General features: G+C 38.1%; 1 protein-coding gene across 1 annotated transcript in view; it reads right to left on the bottom strand.

Annotated features, from left to right (window-relative positions):
* The window catches only part of PCDH15 (protocadherin related 15), a 1,310,198-nt gene that overhangs the window by 1,029,877 nt on the left and 265,936 nt on the right, over positions 1-14,385 (bottom strand). Inside the window, exon 3 of the mRNA XM_074958998.1 lies at positions 12,415-12,492. The gene's annotated coding sequence lies outside the window, so the exon portion shown is untranslated. The remainder of the gene's footprint in view (positions 1-12,414; positions 12,493-14,385) is intronic.

The following is a 14,385-nucleotide window of genomic DNA, read 5'->3' as shown; positions in this document are numbered from 1 at the left end:
CTGGTTTTTGAATGTTATAATTCTTGATGTCTGATTTTGTCCATTTATTCTTTTACGTAGAGACTGTCCAGTTTGACCAATGTACATGGCAGAGGGGCATTGCTGGCACACATCACATTGGTAGATGTGCAGGTGAACGAGTGTCAAGGTTCCTCCCCCACTCTGAACTCTAGGGTACAGATGTGGGGACCTGCATGAAAAACCTCCTAAGCTTATCTTTACCAGCTTAGGTCAAAACTTCCCCAAGGTACAAAATATTCCACCCTTTGTCCTTGGATTGGCAGCTACCACCACCAAACAAATACTGGTTACTGGGGAAGAGCTGTTTGGACACGTCTTTCCCCCCAAAATACTTCCCAAAACCTTGCACCCCACTTCCTGGACAAGGTTTGGTAAAAAGCCTCACCAATTTGCCTAGGTGACTACAGTCCCAGACCCTTGGATCCTAAGAACAATGAACAATCCTCCCAACACTTGCACCCCCCCTTTCCTGGGAAATGTTGGATAAAAAGCCTCACCAATTTGCATAGGTGACCACAGACCCAAACCCTTGGATCTGAGAACAATGAAAAAGCATTCAGTTTTCTTACAAGAAGACTTTTAATAAAAATAGAACTAATTAGAAATAAAGAAATCCCCCCTGTAAAATCAGGCTGGTAGATACCTTACAGGGTAATTAGATTCAAAACATAGAGAACCCCTCTAGGCAAAACCTTAAGTTACAAAAAAGATACACAGACAGAAATAGTTATTCTATTCAGCACAATTCTTTTCTCAGCCATTTAAAGAAATCATAATCTAACACGTACCTAGCTAGATTACTTACTAAAAGTTCTAAGACTCCATTCCTGGTCTATCCCTGGCAAAGACAGAATATAGACAGACACACAGACCCTTTGTTTCTCTCCCTCCTCCCAGCTTTTGAAAGTATCTTGTCTCCTCATTGGTCATTTTGGTCAGGTGCCAGCGAGGTTACCTTTAGCTTCTTAACCCTTTACAGGTGAGAGGAGCTTTCCCCTGGCCAGGAGGGATTTCAAAGGGGTTTACCCTTCCCTTTATTTTTATGACAACGAGCCTCTAATAGTGTGGCTGATGTGATTAGGCCCTATGATGGTGTCCCCGAATAGACAGCTCACCTTTCCTGATCACTCTTGTTACAGCGTGTATGGTAACACCCATTGTTTCATGTTCTCTGTGTATATAAATCCCCCCACTGTATTTTCCACTGCATGCATCCGATGAAGTGAGCTGTAGCTCACAAAAGCTTATGCTCAAATAAATTTGTTAGTCTCTAAGGTGCCACAAGTACTCCTTTTCTTTTTGTTTGTCTTAGTGATTGGCTGAACAAGAAGTAGGACTCAGTGGACTTGTAGGCTCTGAAGTTTTATATTGTTTTGGTTTTGAGTGCAGTTATGTAACAGAAAAAAATCTACATTTGTAAGTTGCACTTTCACTACAGAGAGATTGCACTACAGTACTTGTGTGAGGTGAATTGAAATATACCATTTCTTTTGTTTATCACTTTTACAGTGCAAATATTTGTAATAAAAACATACACTGATTTCTATTACAACACAGAATACAATATATATGAAAATATAGAAAAATATCTTAAATATTTAATAAATTTCAATTGGTATTCTATGGTTTAACCATGTGATTAAAACTGCAATTAATCGTGATTAATTTTTCTGAGTTAATTGTGCGAGTTAACTGTGATTAATCAACAGCACTAATAGTAACCTATATAATATATTTCCATCTAAAAGGTGGCGGTCAACTAATCAAGCATTCCCTGTCCATGGACCTAAGAATTTAATTTTTATTAATAAAGAATATTTACCGAACTCTGTTTCTGAAAGAGTGACTCTCAATGAAATATTTTATTCTTCATAAAAACAAATTAAAAAGGGCAATTAGACGAATGGTTTTGTTTTTATTAAACAAAAAATCCACATCTAGAAACAAATTCTTTTTTACCAGATGTAACGGAATAGCTTAAAAAAAGCCACACAACAAATATTTGTGTCCTCACTGCTGTACTGAAGAATCTCACTGCTTTACTTCATCTAAATATTGTGACAAAGTTAATGTTAACAAACAAAAGTAACTGCTAATCAACTGCATGGCTACTAAATAAAATTTAAGTATTTAAGAATATTGAATTAGAAATCACCACTGGTAGAAATACAGACCCATATGCTCCTACACGATGTAAGATTCTCTAGTAGCAGATACAAATCAGAATGAAGTTAAAGGTATGGTAAGTTTTACTGTATTTGCCTGACTTCACTCTGTTGAAAGTAGTGCTTGGAAGAGAAATGCATTTACAGTGCTTTATATTCCCTTTTCAAAATAGATTTGTTTGTAATATATTGTAAAGAAGTAATCAGATGTAAACAAAAGCATGACATCAACATAGAATGAAATTAAGTGCTACCATATTTATTTTATATTTAGTTTACAATATGATGCAAGTTGTGCAGGTGGAAACAAAACCTAATCAGGGATTGAATGAAACAAAACATGATTATTGGCACAGAGAATCCAAATAAAATATCACTATTGTGATGAACAGATTTAATCACCAACACCAACACATTCATTGTCTAATTCTAAGAAGCTGAAATTAATTTGTAAATAAAAACAAGTTGCTTTAACTTTACAACTAATAGTTTGCACTCTCCCCATATAATTTAGAGCTTTTGTTGGAATTACATTTCTAAACAATGTAGTTTTACTGGTAAGAGCCATTAAATCCCCATGGGCTTCATTGGGAGTTGTAGGAGCTTAGCAGCTCTAAGGATTTGGCCCACTACTTGTTACCTGCATTTCCTAAACTAATGTAAAAATATCCATTTTCTTTTCCACGGTTTGTCATGGGTATGCCTCTCTAAGGCCTGGCTACATTAGGAAAATCTGCACTAATATAGCTACACCAGGGTACCCACACTGATACTAATCCCGAATGTGGATGTACTGCCCTGATACATTAATGGGGTTTACAGCCATGTGAGTTACTACAGGAAAATACTGCCATGACTCATACTGGTACAAACCCCATTTTGAACACAAGAAGTTCATCTTCATTAGATGTTAGTACTCATTGGTATAGGTTTTTTTCCTCTCTTTTTTTTTTTTATTTTAAATATGACCAACAATAAAGAACTGATTTTACACAGTCATACCATGATGCTCCTAGTTACAATGACCTCAGTGGGACTCACTTGTATTGAAAGGTATTATTCAGCATGAATATGACTATCACAAGCTGGCCTTTAGTAACTAAGAAATATGCAGAGATACATGCTCAAGGGAGTGTTGTGGAAGAAGAGAAGAGAACATAAGGAAAATAACGTTTCTAAACTATAGTTGTTACCATAAAAAATTATAAATAGGCCCAAACTGCAAATTCTGAACATGGATTTGGATGCCAAACCTCCTCCAGAGTGTGATCCAGGTCTTAACAGCCAACCAGCCATTCACCATTTTCCATCTTGTGTGTAAAAGTTAAGAAGAAAAACAATCATGACGACTCTGGAAGGTGCTAAGCCTCCATAACTCCCACTGAATCCAATAGGAGTATTGCTCAAGTAAGCACCAGTGAGTTTGCCCCTTAGTGGATATACTTACCATAATTCATGATTTATAGCTTTAGGCCTTGATTCTGCATAGAGTTGAACTTCCTACTCCAACTGGCTTCAGTGAAAGCCGAGGATACTCAGCAATTTAAAGGAGCAGGTCCTTACTAAGCAAGTGTTTGTGTGCCATGCTTCTCATACCCTGTTGCCAGAGCATATGTGCCCACAGAGCAGTAAATGTATATTTCCCCTATCTCCCATGCTCTGTCATGCTTAGGGGCTTGTAGAATCAAGCTCATATTTTGCAAATGATTATGCAACTAGTCACAGGCATTAAAACCCTTTTGTGGAATTCTGAAAGTGTATATATATATATATATATATATAATCATATTTATGTATCTGAAGCTGGTGTTGGGCTGAATCAACTAAGGATCCAATTCCACAAATGGATTTACTTTTAATTCAAAGAATGGAAATGGTCAATATAAATTTATAAAGAGATCTTTCATTCTAAAGTACCATTTTGAACAGGCAACACAGCAGCTAGGCAGGCAACACGGATGGGCTGGTTGGGGGACACTGACCCCCCCAGCCCTGCCCCTTCCACCCAAGGCCCCATACCAGTAAGCGTTGAAAGTTACTTTCACCCCTGGCTTTAACACTGGATCTTTTAAGAATCAGAAAACCTTTCAGATATATCAAGTATGGGATAATCTTTTAATGAAGTCTATCTTTACATAAAACTTTTAATAAGAGTTACTTAGCATGTGCTCAGTATGGATCAATGAAATTGAAACTGATTAAATCAATTCTACATAAATTTTAAAAATAAATTCTTAAGTTTTAAAAGCCACAGAAAACAAAAGTGTGTATGTGTGTGTGCGCGTGCGCGCAGACATAAAACTCGTAGACTTACTAGTTTTTAGACAACAAGATAAAGACTTTCTTTAATTTTTGGCCCAAATATCCACAGAGTGTAGAAGATACATGTCAAGTTTCTTGTCTAACAAGTTATAATGCTAAGTTGAATTTGTGTGCGAAGTGTACAGCCAACTCCAGTCTTTCATTAAAGGATCAAATTGCATCTAATACCACCCAAATGGCAAGTGTTTCCATTTATGGGTTAGCATAATTCTACCTCAAATAATATAATAAAATATATACACACATTCAAAATTTCATATAGATTCTCAAAGCATAATTGCTGAAGCATTTGCAAAATATGGGCTTAATTCTGCAAGCCCTCAGGCTGCAGTGATTCATGCACATAATCAGCAGCTGCACTGGCAATACTGCACGGAGCAAAACGTGGCAAAACAAAGCAAACCAGGGACACCACTCACATATTTTGGGGATGGAGAAGGAAGAAAAAATTTTGGAGCTAGGGCATAGAGCCTGTGTTCAGAGCATGCCAATGTGTTGTGCAAAGTCAATATTTATGGAAATATTTTGGTGCCAGGTATTGCCAATCAACTCACAAGATTATGAGCAGCCATTTGCCTGTTCTGGCCACATATTCTTCTCCATCCACCTCTCCCTTGCAGGATTAAGCCCTACATTAGCTAGAAAGAAAAATGTTAAAAGTAAAACAAAATACAACAGCAACCAATCTCTTAAAACACCATAAAGATATTATCTTTAAAATGTATGAAGCAGTATATTAAGATTTATTAATAATCTCACCTCTGAAGCTCTATGTTAAACTGTTCATTTAATTCCATCAATAGTACTAAGTACTTTCAGTTTTGAAACCCCCCAAAAATCACTACAACAGAATTTATCTTATAGAAGCAAATTGTTTCTGCATTTTATGGTCCCAGTCAATTTTACACTGAGAACATGCCATAGGCAAACAAACTCAATTAGACGTAGGGATGATAAACAAGCTATCACTTCTGCTTATACTGATTCACCATTAAAAGAAACAGAATGTACACAGCACTATCATCTAGGTTAGAAAATCTAAGCAGCCACATGGCATTGAGATTATACCATAAATCTGAAAAAAAAATTAGGACAATATAGTTGCAAAAATGGATTGCAAGTGAGTAAAAAGAAAATGTAACAGGCTGGCACTGTTGGCTACACCATTCAACCCAGTTATAGTAGGTGAGGAACCAGCTGGTAAAGTATTATGTGGGTTCTGCTGACTCACTCAGCAGGTATGTCATTACGTCACTTGGATATCACGAAGGTGGAGTGGTTCTTGGGGATAAAAGGACCTTACGTGTGGGATGAATATTCTTGAAGGAGCAGACAAGCCTAGAGAGAAGATTCAAGGTGATCTTATTGTTTTTTGTTAATAAACCAAACTATAGCAAGGGAAAGAGATTTATACAGTAGAGATTGTGTTTGTATACCATAGGTGCTGGAGCACCCATGGGGAAAAATTAGTGGGTGCTCTGCACCCACCGGCAGCCAAGCTCCCCACCCTACCCCGCCTCACCTCCTCCTCTGCCTCCGCCTCCTCCCCTGAGCGCGCTGCATCCCCACTCCTCAGCCTACCTACCAGTGCTTGCTGCCGCCAAACAGCTGTGACAAGCTCTGGGAGGGAGAGGGAAGGAGGCGGAGCAGGGGCAGGGATTTGGGGAAGGAGTCAGAATGGGGCAGGGAGGGGACAGAGACTTTGGGGAAGGGGTTGGAATGGGGGCAGGAGAGGGCGGGGCAGGGGTGGAGTCAGGGCGGGGCCGGGGGCAGAGATGGGTGAAGCACCACCGGCGCCAGTAGAAGTTGGCGCCTATGTTGTGTACCGCATTAGCACAGGCATCTACTAACAGGGAAATAAGTATATGTCTAAGGTGATCTAAACAGTCATAACCAGTCTGGCTTTTTGTTGCGGCTTAACAAAAAAAAAGACAAGTTTACACATTAGTTTTTCATGTTGTTGACAGAGTGAGAAAGAAAAAAGACAGCCACTTCTCTCAATACTGTTATAATACTTTCACAAACTGCTAAATACTGATGACAATACATGAGAAACTGAATGTATTAGTTAAGTACCTATGTAACACCAACAGACCCCGCTAGTTGGTGGGCGGGATCAAACCTGGGAACTCTGGAGCTTAGTGCATGACTATGTGTGACCTTATTGAAGATGAGGTCCCCAACTTTGCATCTTGGTTGGTTGACACTGCCTGACTGCTGCATCTGACTCCAGGATGCAAAATGGGATGAAAAAGGACAGGTTGGAATAGGGACATGCTTTTTGTATTGGGTCTCCCATGCCAATGACAGATGTATCCAAATCAGTGCATCCCTCTGGTATGAGTCCACCAGGATGGGATACAAATGGTGCTAGCACTAGTTTAATGGATTGCCCAAAAGCAGCAAGGAAGCCTTGGCTGAGACAATCAGGTTCCTCGAGGTACTGATGTAACACCAACAGACCCCAGTCGTCGTTGGGCAGGATCTAACCTGGGACCTCTGGAGCTAAATGCATGAGTCTCTCCTGCATGAGCTAAAAGCCACATGGCCCTTAGCTAAGGCTGTAGAGCAGACTCATTAATCTCACTCTAAGTGGTCTCAGTGCCACTAGAGGTGACAGAGTACCACACGCAGGAGGTGTGAGAGTTACAGTGGCACACTTGAAGGCACACAGCCTAATATTGTTTCATGATGTTAATGTCCATGTAACTGACAAGTTTCCTGTCCCACTCAGGATTTTTTGGATGCTCTAAGAACTGTGAGATTATCCTAAGTGTTTTTGACTCAATTTACGCAACTGGCCATACTCTGAATCTAATATTTCTGATCTACAGGTGGGATACGTGACAGTTACTCTCTTGCTTTAGACAAACTTCTTCAACTTGAAGTCAACACATGATTGCAGCGGTGAAGGACCTATTTTCTGACTTCATTCTCAGTACCTCTTCAGCTGCCAGACTGCTTTAGTGATGGATTTGGTAGGCTTCTATAAGCAATGTTTGCCCTTTACCAACAGATTTGATCCTTGAAGGACAAGGCTATACGGTTTCATTGTTGGTGGAGATTATCAAGGTTTTCCTATGGAAGGGCAGAGTGCCTGATGACTCTAAAAGAAACTTATGTGCAGTAGTATCTGGTTTCCAGACTGTAAGCCAGAACAAGTCAAACCCAATTGGGGCAGAGACATAAATAACCTAGTGTCTCTGTGAATTCAAAGCTTGGATTAGGACAAGCTTAATTCTGGCAAATTGGAAACAATGTTGATGAACAGGGAAGCAATCTGAATAGTTAGGCAAAACAATACCTAGACCCCTAAACTGCAGAAGCATGCCTGCTGTATGTGGCTCAGGTTTGTAGTTTTGGAGATTAATTTGATTCAGAGTTGATTTGGAAAAACGAAAGCGCTGCTGTAGCAGAACAACATTATCCATCTGCCTGCCGAACAGTTCAGTATATCGGGACACACACTACCACAACTGCAAGAGTTGCACTGGCCTTGGGGTGATTCTAAGATGCTGATTTTCACCTATGAAGGGTTTGGTTACTTGAGGGACTGACTCTCTCCCGGTCCCAGTTAAAATGAGCAGATGAACTTGATCCAGATCTCCGTCTACAAGGAAAAGAGGCAGGCACTGGCAATATGTCCTTTATATGGAATTTTGACACTATAATTGGCTTCCCCCTTTGTTCTACCAGAGGTTGAAAAATCCACCTTTTCCTCACAGGCATCAGTGCAGGTTGAGTGTTTATTGGTCAAGAGACTGAAAGATGATGAAGCTGAGAAGTAGGATATTTCTTGGTTGGAAAGTATATTAATTGGAGAATTTGTAAGTGGAAAATTGAGGGGGGCAAAGATAAAACCTTACAGATTACATACCCACATCATGTTTATTCACATTATCTAAATGCATTCTTCAATGTTTGTTGTAATATAAAGCATGAGATTTTGTACTCTGAGAATCACATGTATAAAAATTAAATAAAAATGTTGTATAGAATATTCCAGGGGCTCTACCATTATTATGTGACATGTTACATAACCAAATTTATTTCAAGTTTGTATCCATATCATGATGTATACATAACCAACTCCAGATTGTTATGGTTACAGAAGTGAAAGGAAACACGATTATAAATTTTGTATTTCAGTTAATAACAATAGTAACCTAAAAATAAAATAGATTTACACACATTTGTAAAATTAGAATGCTGTAGAAAAATTGGAAAATGTCCAGCAGAGGGCAACAAAAATGATTAGGGGACTGTAACACCTGATTTATGAGGAGAGGCTGAGGGAACTGGGATTATTTAGTCCCAGAAGAGAAGAACGATGGGGGATTTGATAGCTGCTTTCAACTACCTGAAAGGGGGTTCCAAAGAAGATGGATCTGGACTGTTCTCAGTGGTAGCAGGTGACAGAACGAGGAGTAATGGTCTCAAGTTGCAGTGGGGGAGGTTTAGGTTGGATATTAGGAAAAAAACTTTTTCACTAGGAGCGTGGTAAAGCACTGGAATGGGTAGGGAGGTGGAGGAATCTCCTTCCTTAGAGGTTTTCAAGGTCAGGCTTGACAAAGCCCTGGCTGGGATGATTTAGTTGGGGATTGGTCCTGCTTTGAGCAGGGGGTTCGACTAGATGACCTCCTGAGGTCCCTTCCAACCCTGATATTCTATGATTCTATGAACTGAGTCTAAATCTCGCAAGAACAAAGCTCTGAGTTAAGAAGTTATGGTTTTAAAAAGGTAGAGTTTGCTACATGACCTGGTATACAAAATAAAGATGAAGAGTCATTTTCTTGAGGCTCAGAAAACATGCTTTTAAAAAACAAAGTGGTTTTTAATTCTTTTTCAGTTTTCCAATGTAGCTTTTAAAAAACAAACACTTCTTTAAAACATCTTAATGGCAAAGCTTAATGGGCTGAAGGCAATCTGTGTTAATGGAGTCTACATTGGAATGGGTTTCTCAATCCTAATATCTTCATCTTGGAAATAGAGAAAACAGATTTAGCTAGCTTCCTTTTATTGTTAACTTTTGCAAAATAAGGCATGAGTCCTACCTTCTACATGTCACGTTATTTAACTAAAAGATTATCTAAAGCATTTTGGGGAGCGTTGCTGTTATCATACCTGAAACTGTTGGTTGCTGAAAACTTAGAGGTACAAAATCATCCCTTTTCTAATAATGCCCTGTTGCATCCATTAACAAAATAAAATCATAATTCTGTGGCTGACACATTATCATTTGTGTTGAAAATGCATGTTAGCCTAGTGCAGTGACTAATTTGAAAAAGTCTGAAGAGAAATTTCTGATTTAAAACAAGTACTATAATATTAATTACACCAGCTAATATACTACCAAGGGTTACAAGCAGCATCTGTTTAACTAAGACTGCAAAATTAGTTTCCATTGTGTCCCCCCTCTTCCAATTTTACACAATCCCCACTTTCAACTATATTCACCTTCTGGAATGTTTGGTCTTTCCAAAGGTGATTTTTAAAAACATTTGAACAAAATCCCTTTGTTTTAAGAGCTGAAAGCGTGAGGAAAAAAAGTTTCCCAAGGTAAAATTATTATAGCCACATTCCAACAGGTCTAAATAAATGTCTTGAAATTTGGCATGAACATAGTGCTGCTGAGGATGAGTGCCTCTGTTTGCAGAGGTCTTCAGTGAGAGCTGTCAGTAGACAGCACCTTTAAATTCCCGCCTCCACCCTAAAAAAATCCCACCACACACAAAACAGCAACAAAAAAAGCAAGTTTAAACTACCAGGTCATTTTTACGTATGTGCTCACATCTGGTTTTTAGGTTCCTATTTCAGGCACCCAGATTGAAAATTTTGGTATTAACTTCCGGATCGCCTTTTTGTGATATTTTTAAATGTACAACCATAAAAGTTGCATTAACATTGACTTTTTTAAAAAAAATTGGAAAACATTCACTCACTTTTATAATAATGATGCAGCTGTAGTTGTTACAGTTACAGTCATTGTGAATTCGGTCTCTGCCTGAATCTTTCTATCCAAGGCCCGGTTTGACAAAGCCCTGGCTGGGACGATTTAGTTGGGGATTGGTCCTACTTTGAGCAGGGGGTTGGACTAGATGACCTCCTGAGGTCCCTTCCAACCCTGATATTCTGTGATACTAGGGAATCAAATTGCCTTAGCTTTGTTTTAGTTCATTTAAAATATATAATGACATTCAAATTTGTTCTGAAGAAACTTTAACAAAATTAAGAAGAATTAAAAAAAAAGTAAGGAGAGCTGAGCATCATTGTATCCATACATATATGGAGATGATCTGTCTCTTATATTCCCAGAAAACAACAACACTTTAAGTATAATGTTACACCTTTTGACATGAAGGGTTGGCCAATATTCAAGGTATTGTGCATTGTTTCCAGGGCTTAATTTGTTCCAGGGTTTGCCAGGGCTGAGCCCCAGCACCTCTAGGCTTGGCAGTTCATAGCCCCAGTACCTCTGCGTTTGCTGCATCCGTTATGAATATATAAAATAAAAATTAAGCACTGGTCATTACCATTGGAGTCTCTTCCTATGGAGTCCGGTATTTCTATGATGCAATCCTGTTTATTTCCAAAGAACGTACACAAAGTCCTATTTCCCTGAACACAGTAGGACTCCAAGCCTCTTTTTCCAGCCAACACTCTAACCCAAAAGCTCTCTCTTAGTCTTCTCTTGAGGTCACACGTCAAGGACTTCCCTTGCTATCCATTACCTCCTCTGTCAGTTTCTCTGCTGTTTCACACTGCATCTCCTGCTTTCTCATCCCCGCCTCCAGTGAAAACTCTCCACCCACACAGCTCAGCTCCTGACTGACCTGAAGTGTGGCCTGCATTCTGGTGGTGACTCCTATTGTTTCAGATATTTTACTCCAACAGAAGCTTAACTCTTTCTTTTATATATTTTGAATGAAGGGAAGTTATCACAGTCACCAGCTTAATCAAGGTTTCAGCCAATCCCCAGCAAAATAATAATTTCCCAGCTTAAGATTCATACAGAACCTTTCATACAGTCACTTAACATCCATTAAACCTTTTGACACTTAACATACTTAACAGCCACTTTCATCCATTAAACCTTTTGACATTCCTCCCCTGCTAAATGTACTATAAAGTAGTTTGCCACTGACTGGACTAAAGTTTAATTTCTCTACCCTTAAGTAACTGTACAGAGGTGTATATTGCATTTTTTACATGTTTACAATAGCAGCAAGCCAGCAGTTCATTTTTTTTTAACTTTGTACATCTCTTACAACATTGTTTCCACTGTTTATGTTACAGTAAGACAACATCTGTCAAAGTTTTATCTAAATGTTTCTGTTCCCATTTTGTATCCCCAAACATTTTACAGTCATTGCTTCTGTAATCACAGCTTAAGCCTTAGTTCAGAAACAACAAATAGAAGAAGATTGATGTTCATCTCAAAAATGTCAAACTTCTGCCTAGAATGCTCAGGTATGTTTTTTCTGAAATAGCAAATTTCAAAAAGAGCCATCCATCTGACAGATCTTTGACACGTCATGATAGATGTGATGGGTCTACTACTTTACTGCCAAAAATGTCCTCCAACAGAATGAGGCAATGAATGAAGAAGAAGAAATCTAAACTGGATAACAGAATTGCTTGTTATAAACGTATAAGAGGAAAAACAACCGGCACTTCACATCTCTGGAGACAAACTCCTGCTTTTATTATCTTGTACTAACACTTCTTTCATCTTGGACAATACTTGTTATCATCTAGATCAGTTATACGGGGCAACAATTATCTAAAGCCAATATTCATAAACAGCTAAAACCCATCCTGAAATAAATTATTTGTATTATTTAGCCAGAGTACAAGGAAAAATAAACAAACATTCTATAGTAACAAAACAATAGGTTCTACTTACCCTATTGTCTTGTCTCTCTGTCAGCTAGCCAAATGACATCTGCTTCAAGTGTGTCTGGTGAATTATGTGCCCATCTTCCTAGAAGACAGTGGTATTGATTAATACTACATCAAGGTCTTTACCTCAAGTGCACAGTGTGGATGCATTTCATTTTCTTTCAGAACACCGCCACATTGGAGATAAATTATAGCAAGTTTGGAAAAGTAAATCTTACATTCATAAATCAGAGCATTTCATAAGGAGCATTGGTTTGATTTATAACTAATGTCTCACAGTGTATCCCATCATCTACACTTCAGGTAACAGCCTCCACTTCCACGATAGAGAAAAATATTCTCATGTGCATATTTTCTTATGGCATTTGACCAAAGAACTAACAAAGCAAGCACAAAGTCAGCTCAAACATGACACTTTAAAATACAGTTTATTATGCTAACATGAGGCACATTTAACATTTACAGTAAGTATACTCAATAAAACTAAAATGTGTTGTATGACTAGATGGATGGTTACTTCTGAGTGTGTATGATTTCAGAAATACACCAATGTATCACTATGTCACATTTCTAATTTCCTTACACCACAGGCATTGGGGCTATATTTAAAATCACAGAGATATGATCTTAAATGAAAACCAACACACACATACACAGAAATAAAACAGAAGCAAGTGACAGCCAGCTCACCAAACTTCTGAAAACCATTTTTAAATATGAGAATCCCTATGGCTAAAGAATGCCCACTTTTTTTTTAAATGACATTTCTTTGCTTTCAGTCAACAATTTTCTTAGACTGCTGTTGCACAAAATAAAAATTATAGTGAGAAAGCATTGCAGTATTCTGGTATAGCACATTTGTTGAAATAAAGTGGCTCTATTTAGAAAGAGATCATGTAGAATCTGAGCTGAAAATTAAAAACAGGTATTGAACACAAAAATGTACTGTAATTAAATGGTTATGAACATACATGAAAAGATATAGAAACTGGAAAGGGCAAAACCCACTTATTTTGTGAAGATGTGTGCATCTACCACAAACATACAAATAGATAGCTCTTTCATATATACATACATTTTATAGTATACTCTTAAAATGTACATAGTCTTCCCTCAGATTTTAAATGTGTGCAACACTTGAAATTTCCTGCGATAAGCCCCTTTTCCTTTATTGAAAAAAACAGACCGTATAGTATGCTGTACATACACACAAAATATACTCAAACAAAAAAAATACTGCCTATCAATTATCAGCCTGATTGTAATATCATGTCATCTTTATAAGGGACATATTCAGCTTACAAACTAACAAGCAGAAATGTCTGCACAGCAACACTCCACTCATCAACTTTAAAAATGTGCTACTTCGGAGGTCTGTTTAGCATTGGCTAAACTGAAAAAAAATTGAACGGAAAGCTAACTTGCTTTGCTGCACAACACCGCCTTCAAAAGGAGAAATCAGAGTAAACCCTATCAATCCCTATGAATAACTGACACACTCCCTGGAATTATAAAACAGACAGTACTGTACACTTCAGTTGGTAACATCATCTATTTAGCAGGGCCACTGAGATAGAGTAAAACATTTAGTTAAACAACATTTAGTTAGCTATCTCCTACAGCAATGGCTCCACCTCCTCTAATTCTGCGGTAATAAAATGGGGTACGTTTGATTACGGTAGATCCCTCCCCATGCTTTGTGGCAGTAAGGCTTTTGTATTATCCATGACAACATTAGCAACAGTTGAAAAATGTTGTTGAACACACAGTCTTGAAGGAGGCAGTTCAAATACCAAACAACAAAAACCAGCTCCCAGTTTTTAAGCATAGCCACACTTTAAAAAACCCTCATGCTAGAACCAGGGTTTTAATTAATCTAATTACGCTTCTTAACAAGGCTTGGGTGAAACATTTATGTTGATATATATGTTGATAAATTATGTTGATAAATTGGAGTGTATGGGGGGAATAGGGT

Source organism: Natator depressus, chromosome 7 (assembly GCF_965152275.1).
Source record: "Natator depressus isolate rNatDep1 chromosome 7, rNatDep2.hap1, whole genome shotgun sequence".
Lineage (NCBI taxonomy): Eukaryota > Metazoa > Chordata > Testudines > Cheloniidae > Natator > Natator depressus.
This window is presented reverse-complemented; position numbering and strand designations above follow the sequence as displayed.